At 42.3% G+C, this 16,192-nt stretch overlaps 1 protein-coding gene across 2 annotated transcripts in view; it reads right to left on the bottom strand.

The window, feature by feature from the left end:
• The window catches only part of SPON1 (spondin 1), a 1,209,493-nt gene that overhangs the window by 484,051 nt on the left and 709,250 nt on the right, over positions 1 to 16,192 (bottom strand). The gene's annotated exons all lie outside the window — the stretch shown is intronic.

Here is a 16,192-nt window from a genome sequence, read left to right as displayed (position 1 = left end):
CATGTCTTAAATGTCTGCCTTGAGCCACTCAGTTTATAAGCACTTTGATCTTCACTGAAGTCCTGCTAAAGACAAGCATTGTCAAAGCCAACAGTTTTGCCTTGTGTATAAGTATTGGGGATTTTCCAGGCACTGTTATTAGATGCCCAAGTCCTCGTATTATTTTGCACCTTCTGCTATCAATTGTCAGTTAATACCATTATGGCATTGCCTAGCAAGTACCTTTGCCATGCTTACAAAAATAGTCCAAACTGTTGGCATTGCCAATGCTTGTTAATAGATCTTATTGCTTTGCCTGAGGCAATTCAATTACATAAAATAAACAATGGGTCCAATAGACTTGGAGCTGAAAAGCTGCTAAAGCTACAAAGAGAAATGGTGATTATTAAAACAAATTGATGTGCAATATTGCCCAGGTCACACAGAACCTCTAAGCAAAAAAGGATATTAGATTTTATGTTATCTGATATATTTCACACAGTTATTGCTAGCTCAGGGCAACGGCAACAACTGTATCCAAAACTCCATTTTCCTTTCACTGTAGATAATGATCCCTGTACAGTAGTTATTCAGTATTCATTGCCTCGCCTGTCTCAGAGCCCACGCTTTACAAAGGCAGCCATTTTCACGGAAAGTACGACTCTATGGACCTAATTCACAGAACGTTTAGCATGGAGCAATGTGATTTTGAACTGCCAAAATACACTTTGCATCGGACTGTGCAGACTGTTTATGGCCTAATTCACAGAAGCATTTTATAATGGCAAAACCCCTCTGGAAAACGGTCTGTGAATTAGTCCCATAGTATAGGCAGTCAATTTTGTTGAACAGGTTTTTCAGACCGGGGACAAGAACTTAGACAATTAAGCCATTTTCTTTGAAACATGCTGTTCATTCAACGTGAAGCCCCTCGTCACCAGAGTATATTATTTCTCTATGTTGCCCAATACTTAAAAGAACTCTTGAAATAGTGTTGGTGCTGTGAGTTGAGTGTGGGTGATCTGGGATCTTGTGGAGGTGGAGCTTGACGTGACAGTCTATGGCCCAGCTATTGCCCAAGATGTGTTGGTGGATCCCCCAATCCTCTCTTTCCTTCCACAGCAGCACAGTAGGAAAATAAACTTGCACAGAGCCACTGGGCAGTGGAGACTCCCTACCATGCACTGATCAAGAATGCAGGAAAGGGCAGTCTCTTTTCCTGCACTATGGGCCACAGGGAGGCTAATATGTAGCCTCGCAGAGGCGTTGCTAGGGGGGCTGAGGGGGCTATAACCCCGGGTCTTTTGGTTGTAGCCCCAGATAGAAGCTCATGTGCTACAACCAAAATGCTAGCTAGCCCCGAGTCCGGCCAGTCCCGAGATTAGCTTAGCCCCTGATCTTTTCCAGACCTAGCAACACCCCTGCAGCCTCGTATGGAACCAGTTGCAGTAAAAAAGGCTACGTCCCTGGAGTTACCATGAGGAGACACAAGGCTCCACGGCTACACCAATCAATGATATATACCACTGAGGCACAATGGACAAATCAAGTCAAAGGTGTAAACGCTTCATCGGAAGTGGACCCCGAAGAACCAAATCTGCCAAGCTGCCTGGAGGGACCCTCCATTGTGGCCATGCTGAGATTGGTGCAGGATTCCAGGATGGTCCTACAGAGGACGATTACAGGAGGGGATTCAAGTGAACTTAGTCAAGGTGGATGTATGTGCAGTGCCATTCATCCAGAGTGTTGACAGCAGAGCTTCATGCCACAGGAATAGAATAAACTGTGAATTCAATGAAAAAGCAAACTGAGGAAATCCTACAGGCCACAAATGTACGGAGGGAAAGAGCAGAAGAAGCCAAAGGCAGGTTGAAGAGGTGCAATATCACTCAGGAACCTATTGTCATGTGACAAAATGGGGGTTCACAGCACTACTCATGCAACAATAATAGAGTGTCTACACATAACCTCAAAGTATTGATTTATTTGTAATAGAAAGATGAGGAGCATTCAGTGCAATGGTAAATAAGATAACAAAACAACACTATATATGTTTAATGAAAGATCCTATATTATGCTTTTCATTTTCAGATCACAACAATCAATACTTAATTGTAAATACAGAAAACAAGAAATAGAACAATGTTTCCCTATCAATGTATACAGTAAATCCCCTAAGTCCCTAAAACCGGTTCTTCTAAAGTTCCGGAAACTTCTCAAGACTTTCTTTTTCTCCTTTTCCTTCCCCCTGCCCCTTCCATGCTAACTCTCCCTCTTCCATTATGACTGGGGACTGCTCCCTTCTGAGTTATACAGAGGCCAGACCATCCACCATCAGTCCCACCTCCAAACTCGTAATGACCCCCATGCTCTAGAGACAAATGGGGGTCATTACGAATTGGGCGGTAAGGGTTTACCGGCACCGGTTAGGATGCCGGTGCCGGTAAACCCTTACCACCCTATTCCGAGGTCCCTTAGCTGGTCCCAGCAGGAACAGCTGGTCTGACCAGCCGTTCTTTGCGGGATCCGTTAAGGGACCTTGGAGCAATAACGGGCCCCAAATCTTCATCACTAATTACATAGGGGGCTTCCCGCCCAATGAGATCCACCCACTGATCACCACCCTTAGGGGGACTTTCAGGTTGCAACATCACCTCCCTTGCCTCATGGAAAGGGACTCCCCCTAGGGGATAAGTAACACCATCCGGGGATTCGTCGCACATCATAATAATACACAAAAACATTGCCCGACATTTTGAATTGTATTACACACATAATTTCTCATATTTATACACATTTCTGTTATTATGCTTTTTCTTGTTGGATCATTCTACAACTAATCTGTAAGTAAATATAGGTCTGCTTTTTATCAACATTTTTCTGCCATACACTAATTAGCTTTTATATGGTGTTTTCTCCTCATTTGTTATAGGGTTGTTATCATGTCTTATGTTTGACATACATGGACTACAGGGATTTTCCTTTTTATTTTGAATACTATTGCATTTATTGATTATTACACATTTGTTAATCGAATGAAACCTGGACAATTTTGTAAAGCTTGTATATATTTTTGGATCTTCTGTATGGAATATGACTTAATCAGAAATATACCATTAACGTTGCAAAGTGTTTTGTTTCAATTAAGTCTTCTATATATTTAGTATAGGTAGACATTGTGTGGGTACATACAAAATATAATTTTGCTATATGTATTTTAAAGATATGTTCCCTGAAGAAAGACATGGAATACCCAAAATGCATTGGAATGGCTCTACTATTTCCAACAGAATATGTATTTTTGGAACTGAATCGCCAATATAAAAGGAAGTTATGTATTTGAGGATTGAGTATTTGTATCATGGAAATGGAAAATAACTAGCGGTGGTTGTATTCACAGTGGCGCACACAGACTAGAAGACCATTTTCTATTCTGTCATTTCTTCCTGTATTCCTTATTGTGGCCTCTGCTAGGAGCGGTAATAAGGTTTCCTTGGCCAATTATGTGCTGAAAAAGTATTCTAATTAATAACGAGATCATTGGTGAGGGGGATAAACTGTTCCTCCCTCCCCCAAACAAGTTTATTTGGCTGCTTGCTTTCCAGGTGAGGGCATAAACCAATGGTCCTCCACCGCTCTGTCTTTGATGCATGCCAGAAAGGTTTTGTGCATGTGAACAGTGCACCCAACTGTATTGGTGAAACAACATTATTTGTGAATGTTGTGAAGCCAACATATTGGTACTTTGCTTAAAAGGAATGATCATTTCAGATAATAACATGAACAGCGACAGATCCAAATGTCATTTCCAAGTACTGTCACAGTATCATGCTTCTAGGTATTGCAGTATACCAGTAGAGTTCATTGTGAGGGATGTACTGGTTTATTCCTAAACATGTCAAATACCCTAGAATGTTGATGAAGGCTTCTTTGGTAATTGACTTTGCCCTCCCAGTACTAAACTATCCAACCATTACATATCTTGCTTGCCACAGGCCTATTTATAAAAGGCATTTCTCTGCCACACTAATGAGACATAGGTCCTATGCGTTGCATAATGCACCTGTACAGTGGGAAAGATATTGAACAGCAAGTGAAAAGAATCACCTTTGCAGCCTTTCTAGCCCTACGCATAAGCCCACCCAACTACAATCATATGGGTAGAGGACTGTGGGCATTACTTGAAGAGAGGAAGTGGCTGCAGGAAAGTGGGCTCCTTCAGAAAGGTCAGGAGGAGGTGGCAATCCATTGGAGAGGGGGATTGATATTGATATTGATATTTTATGTGTATCGCGCTTGTACACAAGTGCTTCAGAGCGTAACGTTGCAAGGGATGGGAACAACAGAGAACAAAACAATGATTTTATGGTTGGTTGGTTGGATCCGCCTTCTGATTCCCATCTTGTTTTACAGATTATTTAATGAATGGTTGCAGTAACTGAACAACCGATGACAATTGGTTATCTTTCTGCTGGCACTGTGTGACTTATTGCTGGTATGCAATAGCCCTTTTCTTCGTATATGCTTTACTTTTTATTCCAATACATTGGGTGTCATTACGAGGTTGGAGGTAGCCATGGCGCTATTAGCACCATGGCTGCCTCCAAAATCATTCCGACTCCGGTCTGGTGGATGGAGCAATTACTAGTCCATTCCGAGGTCGGCGGCACCGGTAATTCCTCATTCACCAGAGCCATTCCCCATTCCCATTTGAGCCACCATAGGGCCCAATGGGAAGGGGGAAGGCGGCAAAAACGGTACTTCAAATTGCGGTACTGTTATTGACCCCAGTATACCTTTGCGGGTCCTGTCCTTAACGCCTGGTAAAACCAGGCGTTACGGAAGGAACCGCAAAGGGAACTCGTAGTAGGTGCCGGTAATCCCTTACCACCCACCTCGTACTGAGGCCCATTGCCTCTTCAGAAGCAACTTATCCCTTAGGAGAGACAAAACACATGATACAGTCAGGCAAGAAACCTAAGCGTGTACACAACTCATATAGAATTCCTTACACTTCTCTATCCAATCGCACAGGACACTAGTCCCCAACGATGTGCACTGAAATTGCAGCAAAGACGAGAACAACATTTAAAGACCGTCGGCCTGCTCATCACTGCACATAAAACCATTTTCCTATGCATTCCTGCTGCCTTTTTCTTTGTTTCAGGCCAGAAACAACATAAATGACATCTCATTTGCAGGCACAGTCTCACTGCAGATTGAGTTCAATTTTAAAGTTTCCAATGAGAGAGAGAGTCTCTCTCTCTCTCTCTCTCTCTCTCTCTCTCTCGTTTCCCTTTAATGATTTTGCAAATAAAGAACACCAGAAAGATGGAAAACTACAATACCCTTCTTAGGAGGTTAGTAAAATGTAAAAGTAAGGAGAATAAACAGCCTTGCTTCCTGAAGCACTGATCTCTAAAAGGTAAGGATCTGAAAACAGGCCCCTCTGCCGTCTGCCACTCCCTGTGCCTGATAAGACTGGCACAGTTTAAAGCAGTGGTTAGGGGCCCCACCCCTTATCACACCCCTTCGCGAATGTGGGATGTGCAGAGGTATGCCCTAGCCGCCAGGCTTGCCACATCCCGTCGACTGCAGTGTTTTATGTAAAATGATACTGGCGTATCACATTTGAACAACAAGAACTTAACACCCCCCTTTAAGAGCACAAATCATCGACTCTCCGGATATATCGAAATCAGAAATGAAAAATGACGTATCCCTATCCAACAAGCTCCTCCTCAGTAATAACGTTGGAAAAAATAACAAAACATAGCAAGATGTATGCCCCTTGTCCCGGCAGATTCTCTCCTCCCATGTTTTGGACCATCACATACCTCATAATGCCAGCCCCTATTATCACAGTATCCACAATATGTATCATTGCTACTCGAAGGCATGCTCTGGGTTTGTTCTGCGCACCGAGGAACATTGCAGTGTGGCATGTCTACACACATCCCAAACTCTTCCGTTGAAACACCCACCCCTTGTGAATCCTGAGAGGGGCAGCATGTAACTGTTTTTTCAACACGCATGCACTGCCTTTTGGTGTCTGTGTGTGTGTCTGTGTGTGTGTGTGAAAGCAGAAGAAGAAGTTGTGTGAATTGGATCCATAATAATTATGTGATGACACGTCAAATGCAATATATGTTTTTTCTAGGTGTAGTGTGTGTGGAAACTCTTGTTTGTGCTGCACTGGATTCTCTCTAGATATAAAAAAAAACAATGTTCTTATTTTTCCGTTTGCCGCATAACATTGCTTCCTTTAGATTCTACCCCGTCATCACACATTTATTTTTATTTATTTTTTATGTAAAAAAACTTTTCAGATTGAGGTGCCAAGACATGCATCCGTTGAGACAGCTAAATATTCAACAGAACGCGAAATTGAACACGTTTCAAAATGATAATACAGCAACATTTCGAGTCGTATAGTCCTACCTTAATATAATAAATCGCATTATTACAATCTTCTGTTCAACCAAGTGCTTTTGCTATACTGCTGTTTTTCGTGTCACGCCATGAGCAGTTCTATCAAATGAGATGCTGAATCTGCCGGTGGCATGACTGAGTACTTGATGGCGCATGATTTGAAATGTTCTCATCCTGGCCGCTCTTTGCAAACATATGCGATTCTGGGCAGGCTAAAACTGAAATGACAATGGTGAATCTGCAGAGAAAGCCAAAGCTGTTGGTGAAGTGTATGGTGTGCAATGCTCTGTGCCTCAACACACAGGTTTGCGACAAGTCTGGTCGGTGTCACTTGTGATCTGTATGTCAAATATGAAATTGATTTAGTTGTGTGAAGAACTCGGATTCAAGTTTAGCCGAATTGGTCTGCACCTTCTAATGTGGTAAAGATGCATTGCTTTACGACTATTATAACTAAGACGGAAAGCGGTGTGATATTCATGATATTGTTCATTCTTAGATGAAAACCTCAATCAAAAGTATATTTTTTAAAGAAGTAAATGGTTCCCAATTTTGCCAGTCAGATTACTTGCAAACACTCAAAATAAAATAAAAAGACACAATAATGAGACTCATTCTGACAAATATAAACAGACTGTACGGCTATTAAAAGCATGAATTTGGGTATCGAAAATCACTAAAAGCTGTATTCCCAATGTAAATAAACGTTATTTTAGGAAGTGTGTGTCTTCACATTTTAAATGAAAACAGAGAAGAACAATTGCAAACATTATTGTCATCCAAAATGGAATTGATCGTTTAATAAATAGCACAATAACAGACTGCCTATTGGCAAAAGGAATAGCCTACAAACATAGGACTCCACTGTTGATAATTTGAAATGCAAAACCTGGTGGCTTAAATGGGCGGAATTCAAAATGTTTCACAAAATTGTCTCTTTTACTAAGTGAAAATCACTCTTAGATAGTTATCCATTTGTTTGCTGAAAATTGATCTACCCACAATTTACTTCGCAGGATATTTCATCAGCAAATTAGACTGAAGACTCCAGTAAAGAGTCTTGACGTAATTTGCTAAAAAAGCTTCAGCAAATGTTAAGCACCGTTTTTTTCCTTAGGCAAAGAAACTGGAAAATCAAGTGAATAGTGGACAACAAATTACTTAAGTGTTCTAATTTGCAAGAAAGAGAACACTCTAGCTGTATCTTTGCTGGAGATTTTGGCAGCAATTAATTGAAAGGTTGTTAATTAGTTACTGGGGCGTAGGTTAGAGCAAAAACAAGAACAGAACTATTCCAACCAGGCAACAAGGCCCAGAAAGATTAATTTCCTTTATTATATTCATCACAATTTTCACGACAAAGCTCGCAAATTGGAAGAATAATTATGAAAAACTGGAAAATCACAAGACTAGACTCACTATTCCCAAATCAACCACTGATGGCATACAGTAGAGGCCGCAACTTGAGAGATGCACTAGTGAAAGCTGAAAAAATAGAGCAAACTAAACAACGCTTTCTTTTGAAACTCGTGAAAGGAACATTTCCATGCCTAAACTGTTGACATTGCAACAATGTGCAGAAAGGGAAACTAATCAGACATCCATACACTGGACAAATAATTGCACTTCATGATTATGCAACTTGCGACAGCAAATGGGCAATTTATGCATTGATCTGCCCATGTGGACAATACTATGTAGGGCAAACCACAAGGAGAGTTAAAGACAGGGTCTCAGGATCTGGGAACATCTCAGAACATAAATCAAACATCCAAACAAATAACGAAAAATCTCCAGTCTCCACACATTTTTTGAAAAAACGCCACACAATCTCACAACTAAGATTCATAATTCTGGAATTGGTAACCGGACCACCACGAGGTGGAAATTTACAACAAATCTTATCTCGCAGAGAAATGCTTTGGATTCACAGGTTGGAATCCCTCGAACCTCCAGGGATGAATGAAGAATTCTCATTAAATGCGTTCTTGTAAAGGCTACAGACCGTTTCATTGCTAGTTCTTGTGACACTACTGGACTACTGTGCCACATACTAAAATAAATGATCACCAATGATGATCTGGTGATCGTCGCAGCATTGTGCACAATTCTCAAATGGGAACACTGTCAATACATAATGGGTATTGCTTGGTTGAAAAAAAAAACTGTGATTGTCATACTTATATACTGTAATATGATGCTTTCACGTTGACCACAATTTGAAGCATGTAGCCTACAATAGGTGAGATTGTGCTCCTATTCAGGAGATTTTCTCTCCATTCTGTCAAAGTTCTTTCCTCTAAATACTCCTCTAAATGTGTTTTCCTCTAAATACTTTATTGAATTAGTCATTTGACACAAATGGGCTGCAAACATATGTATGGTTACTTGTATTGTATGAAAATGCCAAAATTGTCAGAATCACCATTGTGGAATGATGCCCACCACTGTAGTACGCAATGTTAACAATGGATTACCACAAGCGATCACTTCTATAATTTTCCATTACACAAATTTGAAGACACGTCTGCATGACATTCTTTATTATGCAATAGTGTGGAATTCACATCATCGATAGTGCACAAGAATATAAGTTATTTAAACTTCATTAGTGTCATTTGCACTTCAATTCCCACAAACCCTTGCACTTAACGTGAACACATTCCCATAGCTGACACGCCGCTCACAAGGCTGCAGTCTCCTAAAAACCTACTTCCTAACAGATATGGTCACGGCTGCAATGCCGGAATCGTGTGCTTCAGAACACGGACAGAGTTGAGGCCTTTTAACTTCTTTTCACGCTGCATTAGCTGCTAGATCATCCCACATTGCTGTGTCCAATGCATTCTAAGAGATTGTTATCTTAACTAGATTACGAGTGGCCACTATCCATAACCTCAGTACAGCTCGATGAAAATGGCATTCTACATAAAAGTCGAGCAGTATAAGCACTAAATGTGAGCAATATGGAAAAGCGCAGTTTGATCCCTATGTATAGGGGATCTCTGGTAAAAACACTGATATCAACTAAACACCGAGCAATCTATATGCTGACTTCCTAAATGGATAGATAGCATCAATAGACACTGAAAGCCATTTCCTATATTACAAGTCCTTGTCTGCACTTCAAAGGGTGAAACCCTCACAGACCGCGTCTGTGTCACTATTCCAAGCACCAGCTTATCCACACCGGATACTACTCAAACACGCTTCAGATAAACAGCAAGAGCATATTCAATAAATTTATATAATTTAATTATCAGATTTCCTACCGCCAGAGCCATTCAAATAATATGACGTTATCTATATCAATTGCAGGATTCTGCTTATGACATCTGGGTAACCATCACTCCAATTGGCGAACACGCGTGATTTGAGAGGTTAAATGTTAGCATTAAGTTGCTGAATGGATAATTCCTGAAGACTACTTCACACATGAACTCAAAAGCTCCTAATTGATTAAGAGACTTAAGTTATATTTCTCCTGAGGAAGAGAGTTAATCTCTTGAAAAGCATTGAGCTCTTTTTGTTGATTAAAAAATGTGTATGTTGATTTTGTTGAAATTTGAATTCAGAATTGTGTATTCGAAATTACCTTATTGGCACACAATATCTGTATGATACTAATACATTTATTATGAAATATATCTATGAGTATGTTTCCTTAAAGGTTTTCTTGAATGGTTATATGAACGAAGTTATATAAGTGACCACAAATGACATCAGCAAACACTGATTGTAATAAATCAAAGAGAAATATACTAATTTTGACTGGGTATAATTACCAGTACCAATAGGTGTGCATGGAACGGGAGGACTCATGCTCTATGAGTTCTCCATTTTCTTAGTTAATTAGTTAATGGGAACAACTCCAGTGCAATTCCTTTGCAGGTTTTGAATGCCCATTGTCACACATCCATACTGATAAGCTAGACTAATGAGATATTCACTCTATTAATATTGCCATGTAAACATATAACTGAAATATACACTGTTTGAATAGTAGGTTGTTTAGCAGATCTCAGGGCCTATAATTCCATTACTACTGTTATATCTGAATCAGTCAATATCCAATATCCATTTCAGGGGCAGGATTGGGCATGGACCAAGAACTGTTGGGGCTGTTGGACTGGCGCCTGTGAAGAAATCATTATTCAGAAGGTTACAGCATTATAAAAGGCTGCTTTGCCCTTTCTCTAGACAAAATGCACTTAAAAACTACAAATCCCAACATCAGGCTCGCCAGAACTACATTACCCAGCATACCCTGTGGGTTTTCGGGGGAAAGCATTACATTGGCCGCTAACTTCAGCGGATGAGTTGAAATCAAGACAGCTTGATGTTTGTTTAAGGTTCCGCGTGTTTTCGCCTGGTGGAACGTTACGCCTGGAAGGCGCATGAGACGAAAGCACGTTGTTTTGACAGTCGGTCTGAGGGAAGTGTTTGGGCCAACAGCTGCCATTCGGTGTTAAAAGCCACGTGCGGCAGAGCACTCAGTTGGAACCTGAGAACATCGAACACACAGAGTGACAGATGTGTGCTGAATGTGTTTGGGTGAGTGAGTGACCACCAAAACTAGAAAGCATACGCTAATGCTTGTTTTCTGTTTTTCTTTTAGTTCAAACCAGATCCTCAGACTTCAAGGACGTGGCACAGGACTTGACAGCCCTTGCAGGACAGGACTTAAAGACTGGAGCAAAAGCTAAGTGTGTAAGTGCATGTGACCACTCTTGTGTAAATGTACATGCGCTCACACATGTAATTATTCCTCACCTGTGAAATTGTGGTTTAACCTTGTGTTCAAGGGAACAGGTGCATGTTCAGTTCTAAAGTAGTGTGTGAAGGGGAACACCTTTACATGTAAAGGTGTTAAGGCAGTTACAATAGCCAACCTAATATGCCAGTCAAATCATTGGCTAAAAGCAAAAGTGTGCAGTCATCATTTTTACCCTAAACTCCCCAGTCCCATCCATAACCCCTCCCTAACCCTCAATCTGGTGACCCTATAATCCCTATACCTATACAAACATCGAGACCCTAACCCTCCTTCCCCGCTCTGGTCGAAGAGGTCTGTGTAAGCCTTGACTTGCAGACACCGAGACCATTGAGGGGGTGGTTAGTTCTGCATCACTCCTGCGCCTTGGACCTGGGCATCCTGACAATCCATGACATTACACGTACATGATTACCAGATCTGAAAGTCGTCGGAGGTCATTACAAGTGGGTGGTAAGGGATACCGGGCACCGGTAAGGAGACCGGTGCCGGTAATCCCTTACCGCACTATTCCAAGGTCCCTTGCCAGGGACCTTAAGGAACGTGTGGTCCGACCACACGTCCCTTATGGGTCCCGCTAAGGGGCCAGGGCGCTAATAACGGGCTTGCAAGTCGCAAGCCCGTTACTAGCGCCCTCCACATTCCCATTGAGCCCTATGGGGGCTCAATGGGAATGGGGAATGGTTTGTGCAATGGGGACTTACCGGTCCCGCCAGGGTCGGTCTACACTGGTAAGTACCCATTGCACAACACCGGTGCTGGACCCGTTATTGGTGGCAGTCATGGCGTAAATAGCGCCATGACTACCACCAATCTCGGAATGAGGCCCATTGTCACAATATCTTGTGGTATGTGATAATCGCTCTTCACTAAGTGGCAACCTCGGATATAACACTCCTTGGTATATAATCCCACCCAAATTCTGAGACAAGAAAAACGCTGTATTAGGAATACATATTTTATTTATTTAAATTAAAAATCAATTCTAAGGTGGTACTTTATGCTGGGAAGTCACCACAGTAACTTCCATGCACACAGGCAGTTGGTTTACTGAAAGAAAAGTTTGCTTGCCTGTGAGGAAGATGCAAAGCACATACATATTCATTCCTTAAATCAAATGGTTATGAATATTTCTAAACATGAATTTCTAAATAGCATAATACAATTCACATGCCCGCACATGTGTTTTCCAGCCAATGTTCTTAAAACTTCGCCCAGCATTTACATAAAACAAATTTTCTTTTCTAAATGACAAATTTGAAGGCACGCTTTATTTTCTCAAATGACCATACAAAGTATTACCATGCGTCATTTGTAATTAATCGTCTTAGTTAGATGTGCTGCAGTGGGTTAATCATATGCATATAACAGAAATACCATCCAAGTGGAGTTGGGTCATAATCTACAAGTTTGTGTTTAAGGAATCTGTGCTATCAATTTAGAACACACAGAATATTAATGTATCCACAGTATGTATCCAAAAAAGTTTATTATTTTCTTCAGAGACAACCACTATCCTACCAATTCCCTAGGATTATTTGGGTATAACTAATTCTAGTTCCTCTCACTTCAACACAAAGTTATTTGTCAAATGTTCGAGTCCATTTGAAATTGCATCTTTTCTATGGAAACTCAAATGTTAAACTCCCTTTCCTGCCAACATGTCTTATTAAATATCTATAGATTTCATAGGTCACAAATTACTAATTAATCATGGAGATGTGGAAGTTGTACACCATTCCAAAAATCCAGTGTCAGAACTACATCTTCGAACACATTTAGGGTTTGATTTATATGCCTTTGGCAGCAAGGGGCTGCATATCCTGCACCAACATGCTATTGGGTTAAGGTTTAAACTACCACCACCCCCAGCGGCTTTCAGTACGCCTAGAAAGCAGGATACATTTCACAATAGCATGCTACAACATTATACTTGTAGTCTTTGTTTTATAAATTACCAAATACTTTGCACTGTGTGCAGGACACGTTAATCTTTCTTTTACAATAAATCAGATTTCACTTGGCTTTTAATATAGTGAGAAACTGATGTTGCATTTTACACTAAAATGTTCAAGCATTCTATTTGGGATTGAATTCCCTTTGTGGCATCCCTCCAGTTTCTCCTACTCCATGTACTTAGCAGGTACAGGATTCTAGGGGACTTATATCTAGTTGAGTTAGGGAATGTTTAAATTCAGTTCGGCTAATTTGTTTAAGTCAAAGAGTCAGCATGGACCATTAGACTTCCAAGGCAATTTTCCATGGTCAGTTGGACCCCTCCGGTCTGTTTCACTCACCCCAGGAAATCTGGTCTGCTTCAGCTAAAATGTGATACAGGCTTAGCTCCTGCACAAGGCCCACTCACCTACAGATATTATCTCTGCTCAACACTCATCCAGTTGGACAGTCATTCGCCTTTCTGCAGGCATCACAATTTGAGATCTGTATCTCAACTTCAAGTGTGTTTGTCTTCATATAAGTTGCAAAGCAGTGTGGGAGCCCCTTTACTGAGAACGAACATGGGTCAAATACTATGGAATGTCTTCCACTCAGGAGGGTCTACAACCATGTTTTAACGCACTTCACCCTTCACAGAGGAGAAATATATTTTTGAAAGCGTAGCCTACCTCCTTTTGAATGCTGTTGGAAAAAAGAATAGACTATATACATACAACATATGCTCACATGTTCTCAATGAGATATTCTACAAAGTTAAAGCAAAGCCTTGCACAATGTAATGCTTAATTTAAAAACAGATGGCAACACTTTATTCATGGAATTATTTACTGAGAAAAGCAAGGACTTGCACACCAAATTGCGCGCAAAGCCCGTTCAGTAATTCATGGAAGCGAATGCGTAGGAATTCTCGTCTACTGTCATGATGCCTGCCCCCGGAAGACCAGACCAGTCCCAGCAGCCCCGGAAGCAGGCATCATGCCACTTGGAGCATGCCCAAAAGCCCCAGTTAGGGGCTGTTTGGGTGCAGTCCTGGCGCCTATGGCGCCAGGCTCATAAAGATAAAGTCAGTCCTAGCGCCATGGGCGCCAGGCTCATTATTGATAACTTACCTGAAGCAGACCATGCTGCATACTCACCTGAGGCAGACCATGCTGCATGAAGACTCAAGCCAAATGAGGCTTAGGAGGGACTATTTTACTGAAGGGACTATTTTGTTACTTGGGTGGGGCTGTGGAAGAATACTTACCTGGATCTTCTTCCAAGGCTATTTAAACCACGCCTGGACAGCCACACGTGCTTCGCGTTATTCTGCTTGCTGCAGCGTAACGCTCACCGTGTTTTCAGCAGCTCCAGTCTTCAGCCACGCCCGCTTCCGTCCTGGGACTCCTGAAACAAGAAGAAAAGAAGGATAAAGGTTAGAACAGGAGTTTTAACTTTAATCCTTACCTGAATCCTGATCCATTTCGCCATGGAACTGAAAGACAGAAGTCTTTGAAGCATCGCTTCGCATTCTTACGGCGCCGCGCTGAACTCATCTGCTTGGCGGTACTTCAGCATTCCATCACGCTCTCTCCATCTCGCGGCCGCCCTCCGACACCTAAGGAGACAAAGACAGCAAGGTGAGCAAGGGGACTCTCTAAGGCTATACAAGCTACCCCCAAGGACTTACCTGATTTACCACAGGAGGTACTCACCTCATCTCGGGTCGGCGCAGTCAACTCTGCTTCATCGCCGTACCCCGGCCCCTAAGGGGAGAAAGCAAAGACAATACCAGTTACCCCCCACAAAACATACCTGATTTACCACGGGGGTCTCACCTCATCTCGGGTCGGCACAGTCAACTCTGCTTCATCGCCGTACCCCGGCCCCTAAGGGGAAAACCACAATAGACTTACCTGAATCTTACCAAGTGCCATTTGGAAATCTTCGAGTGGATTAATCGGCAACCTGCAAGGAATCGGACAGAGTGAAGATCAGACATTTGAACTCTTATGAACAATTGGACTTTAGAGTCAATACTGGAACTCACCAATTCCTCTACGCCAGTGAAGTAACTGGTCATCAACGCGCCCCTGCGGTCGATGCAGGATGGAGAGCTCATCCTTCCAAACCATCAGGTGAGACTAAGGAGGGGACATCAAGAGTGATCTGTGGGAAGACCACGGGAATGGGGGAAGGCGGGTTGACACTCAATTCCACGGGTGGTTAATTCCTCTTCTCCTTTGCAGAAGAATATTCTTGCGAGCCAGAAAAACTAGGCTGAGCGGGCCAGTCCAGTCAGTCATCTCGGCGCTACACGTCACGCTGGTGGAAACAACAGCGGCCCAGTTCCGGTCGACGCCCCCGTGGGACCCAGGTGAGCGTAACAGAACGCGAAGCCTACCCACAAATACCCACCTGGGCGTCATGGAGACCTCGGAAACTGATCAGTTGGCCCAATTATTGAGGGAATTAAGGGCCGAAGTGCATTCCGCCCGCCAAGAAACCAATGCCCTCAGGAGGGAACTGATAGTGTCAAAAGAACGAACTGATGAGTTGGCCAGATCACTGTTACAGAGCCAGGCTGGACAAACACCTCCACCAGGACTTGGGGCAAGTCCAGCTCCTGTACCATCGAGTAACCCGGTGCAGATAAATTTACCTGGAGCCGTTCCTTTGGCTCCGCCTGAACGCTTTGACGGAGACCCAAAAGGGTTTGCAACATTCATGAATCAATGCCGCTTGCACTTTTTATGTAGACCTGGAGCTTTCCCAAGCGATCAGGCCAAGGTAGCCTTTGTACTGTCATATCTCAGCGGCAGTGCGGCGGATTGGTCCATTCCAGTAGTTAACCAGGATGACCCGATTCTTCGAGATTTCCAGGGTTTTCGAACAAGCATGGAAAGACTATTCGCCCGACACTCCCGAAAACAGGCTTTGGACAACAAACTTTTATCCCTACGCCAAGGTAACCAGGATCTTTTATCTTACATTGCACCTTTCAATAGATTAGTAGTGGAAACCGAATGGCCTGAAGCCAAGCGAATCACATTATTCCATCGAGGACTT

The sequence above is a fragment of the Ambystoma mexicanum genome, chromosome 11, assembly GCF_040938575.1.
Source record: "Ambystoma mexicanum isolate Mex_15411 chromosome 11, UKY_AmexF1_1, whole genome shotgun sequence".
In the NCBI taxonomy this organism is placed as follows: Eukaryota; Metazoa; Chordata; class Amphibia; order Caudata; family Ambystomatidae; genus Ambystoma; species Ambystoma mexicanum.
Note: the sequence above shows the minus strand (reverse complement) of the source record. Positions and strands in the feature narration are given on the sequence as shown.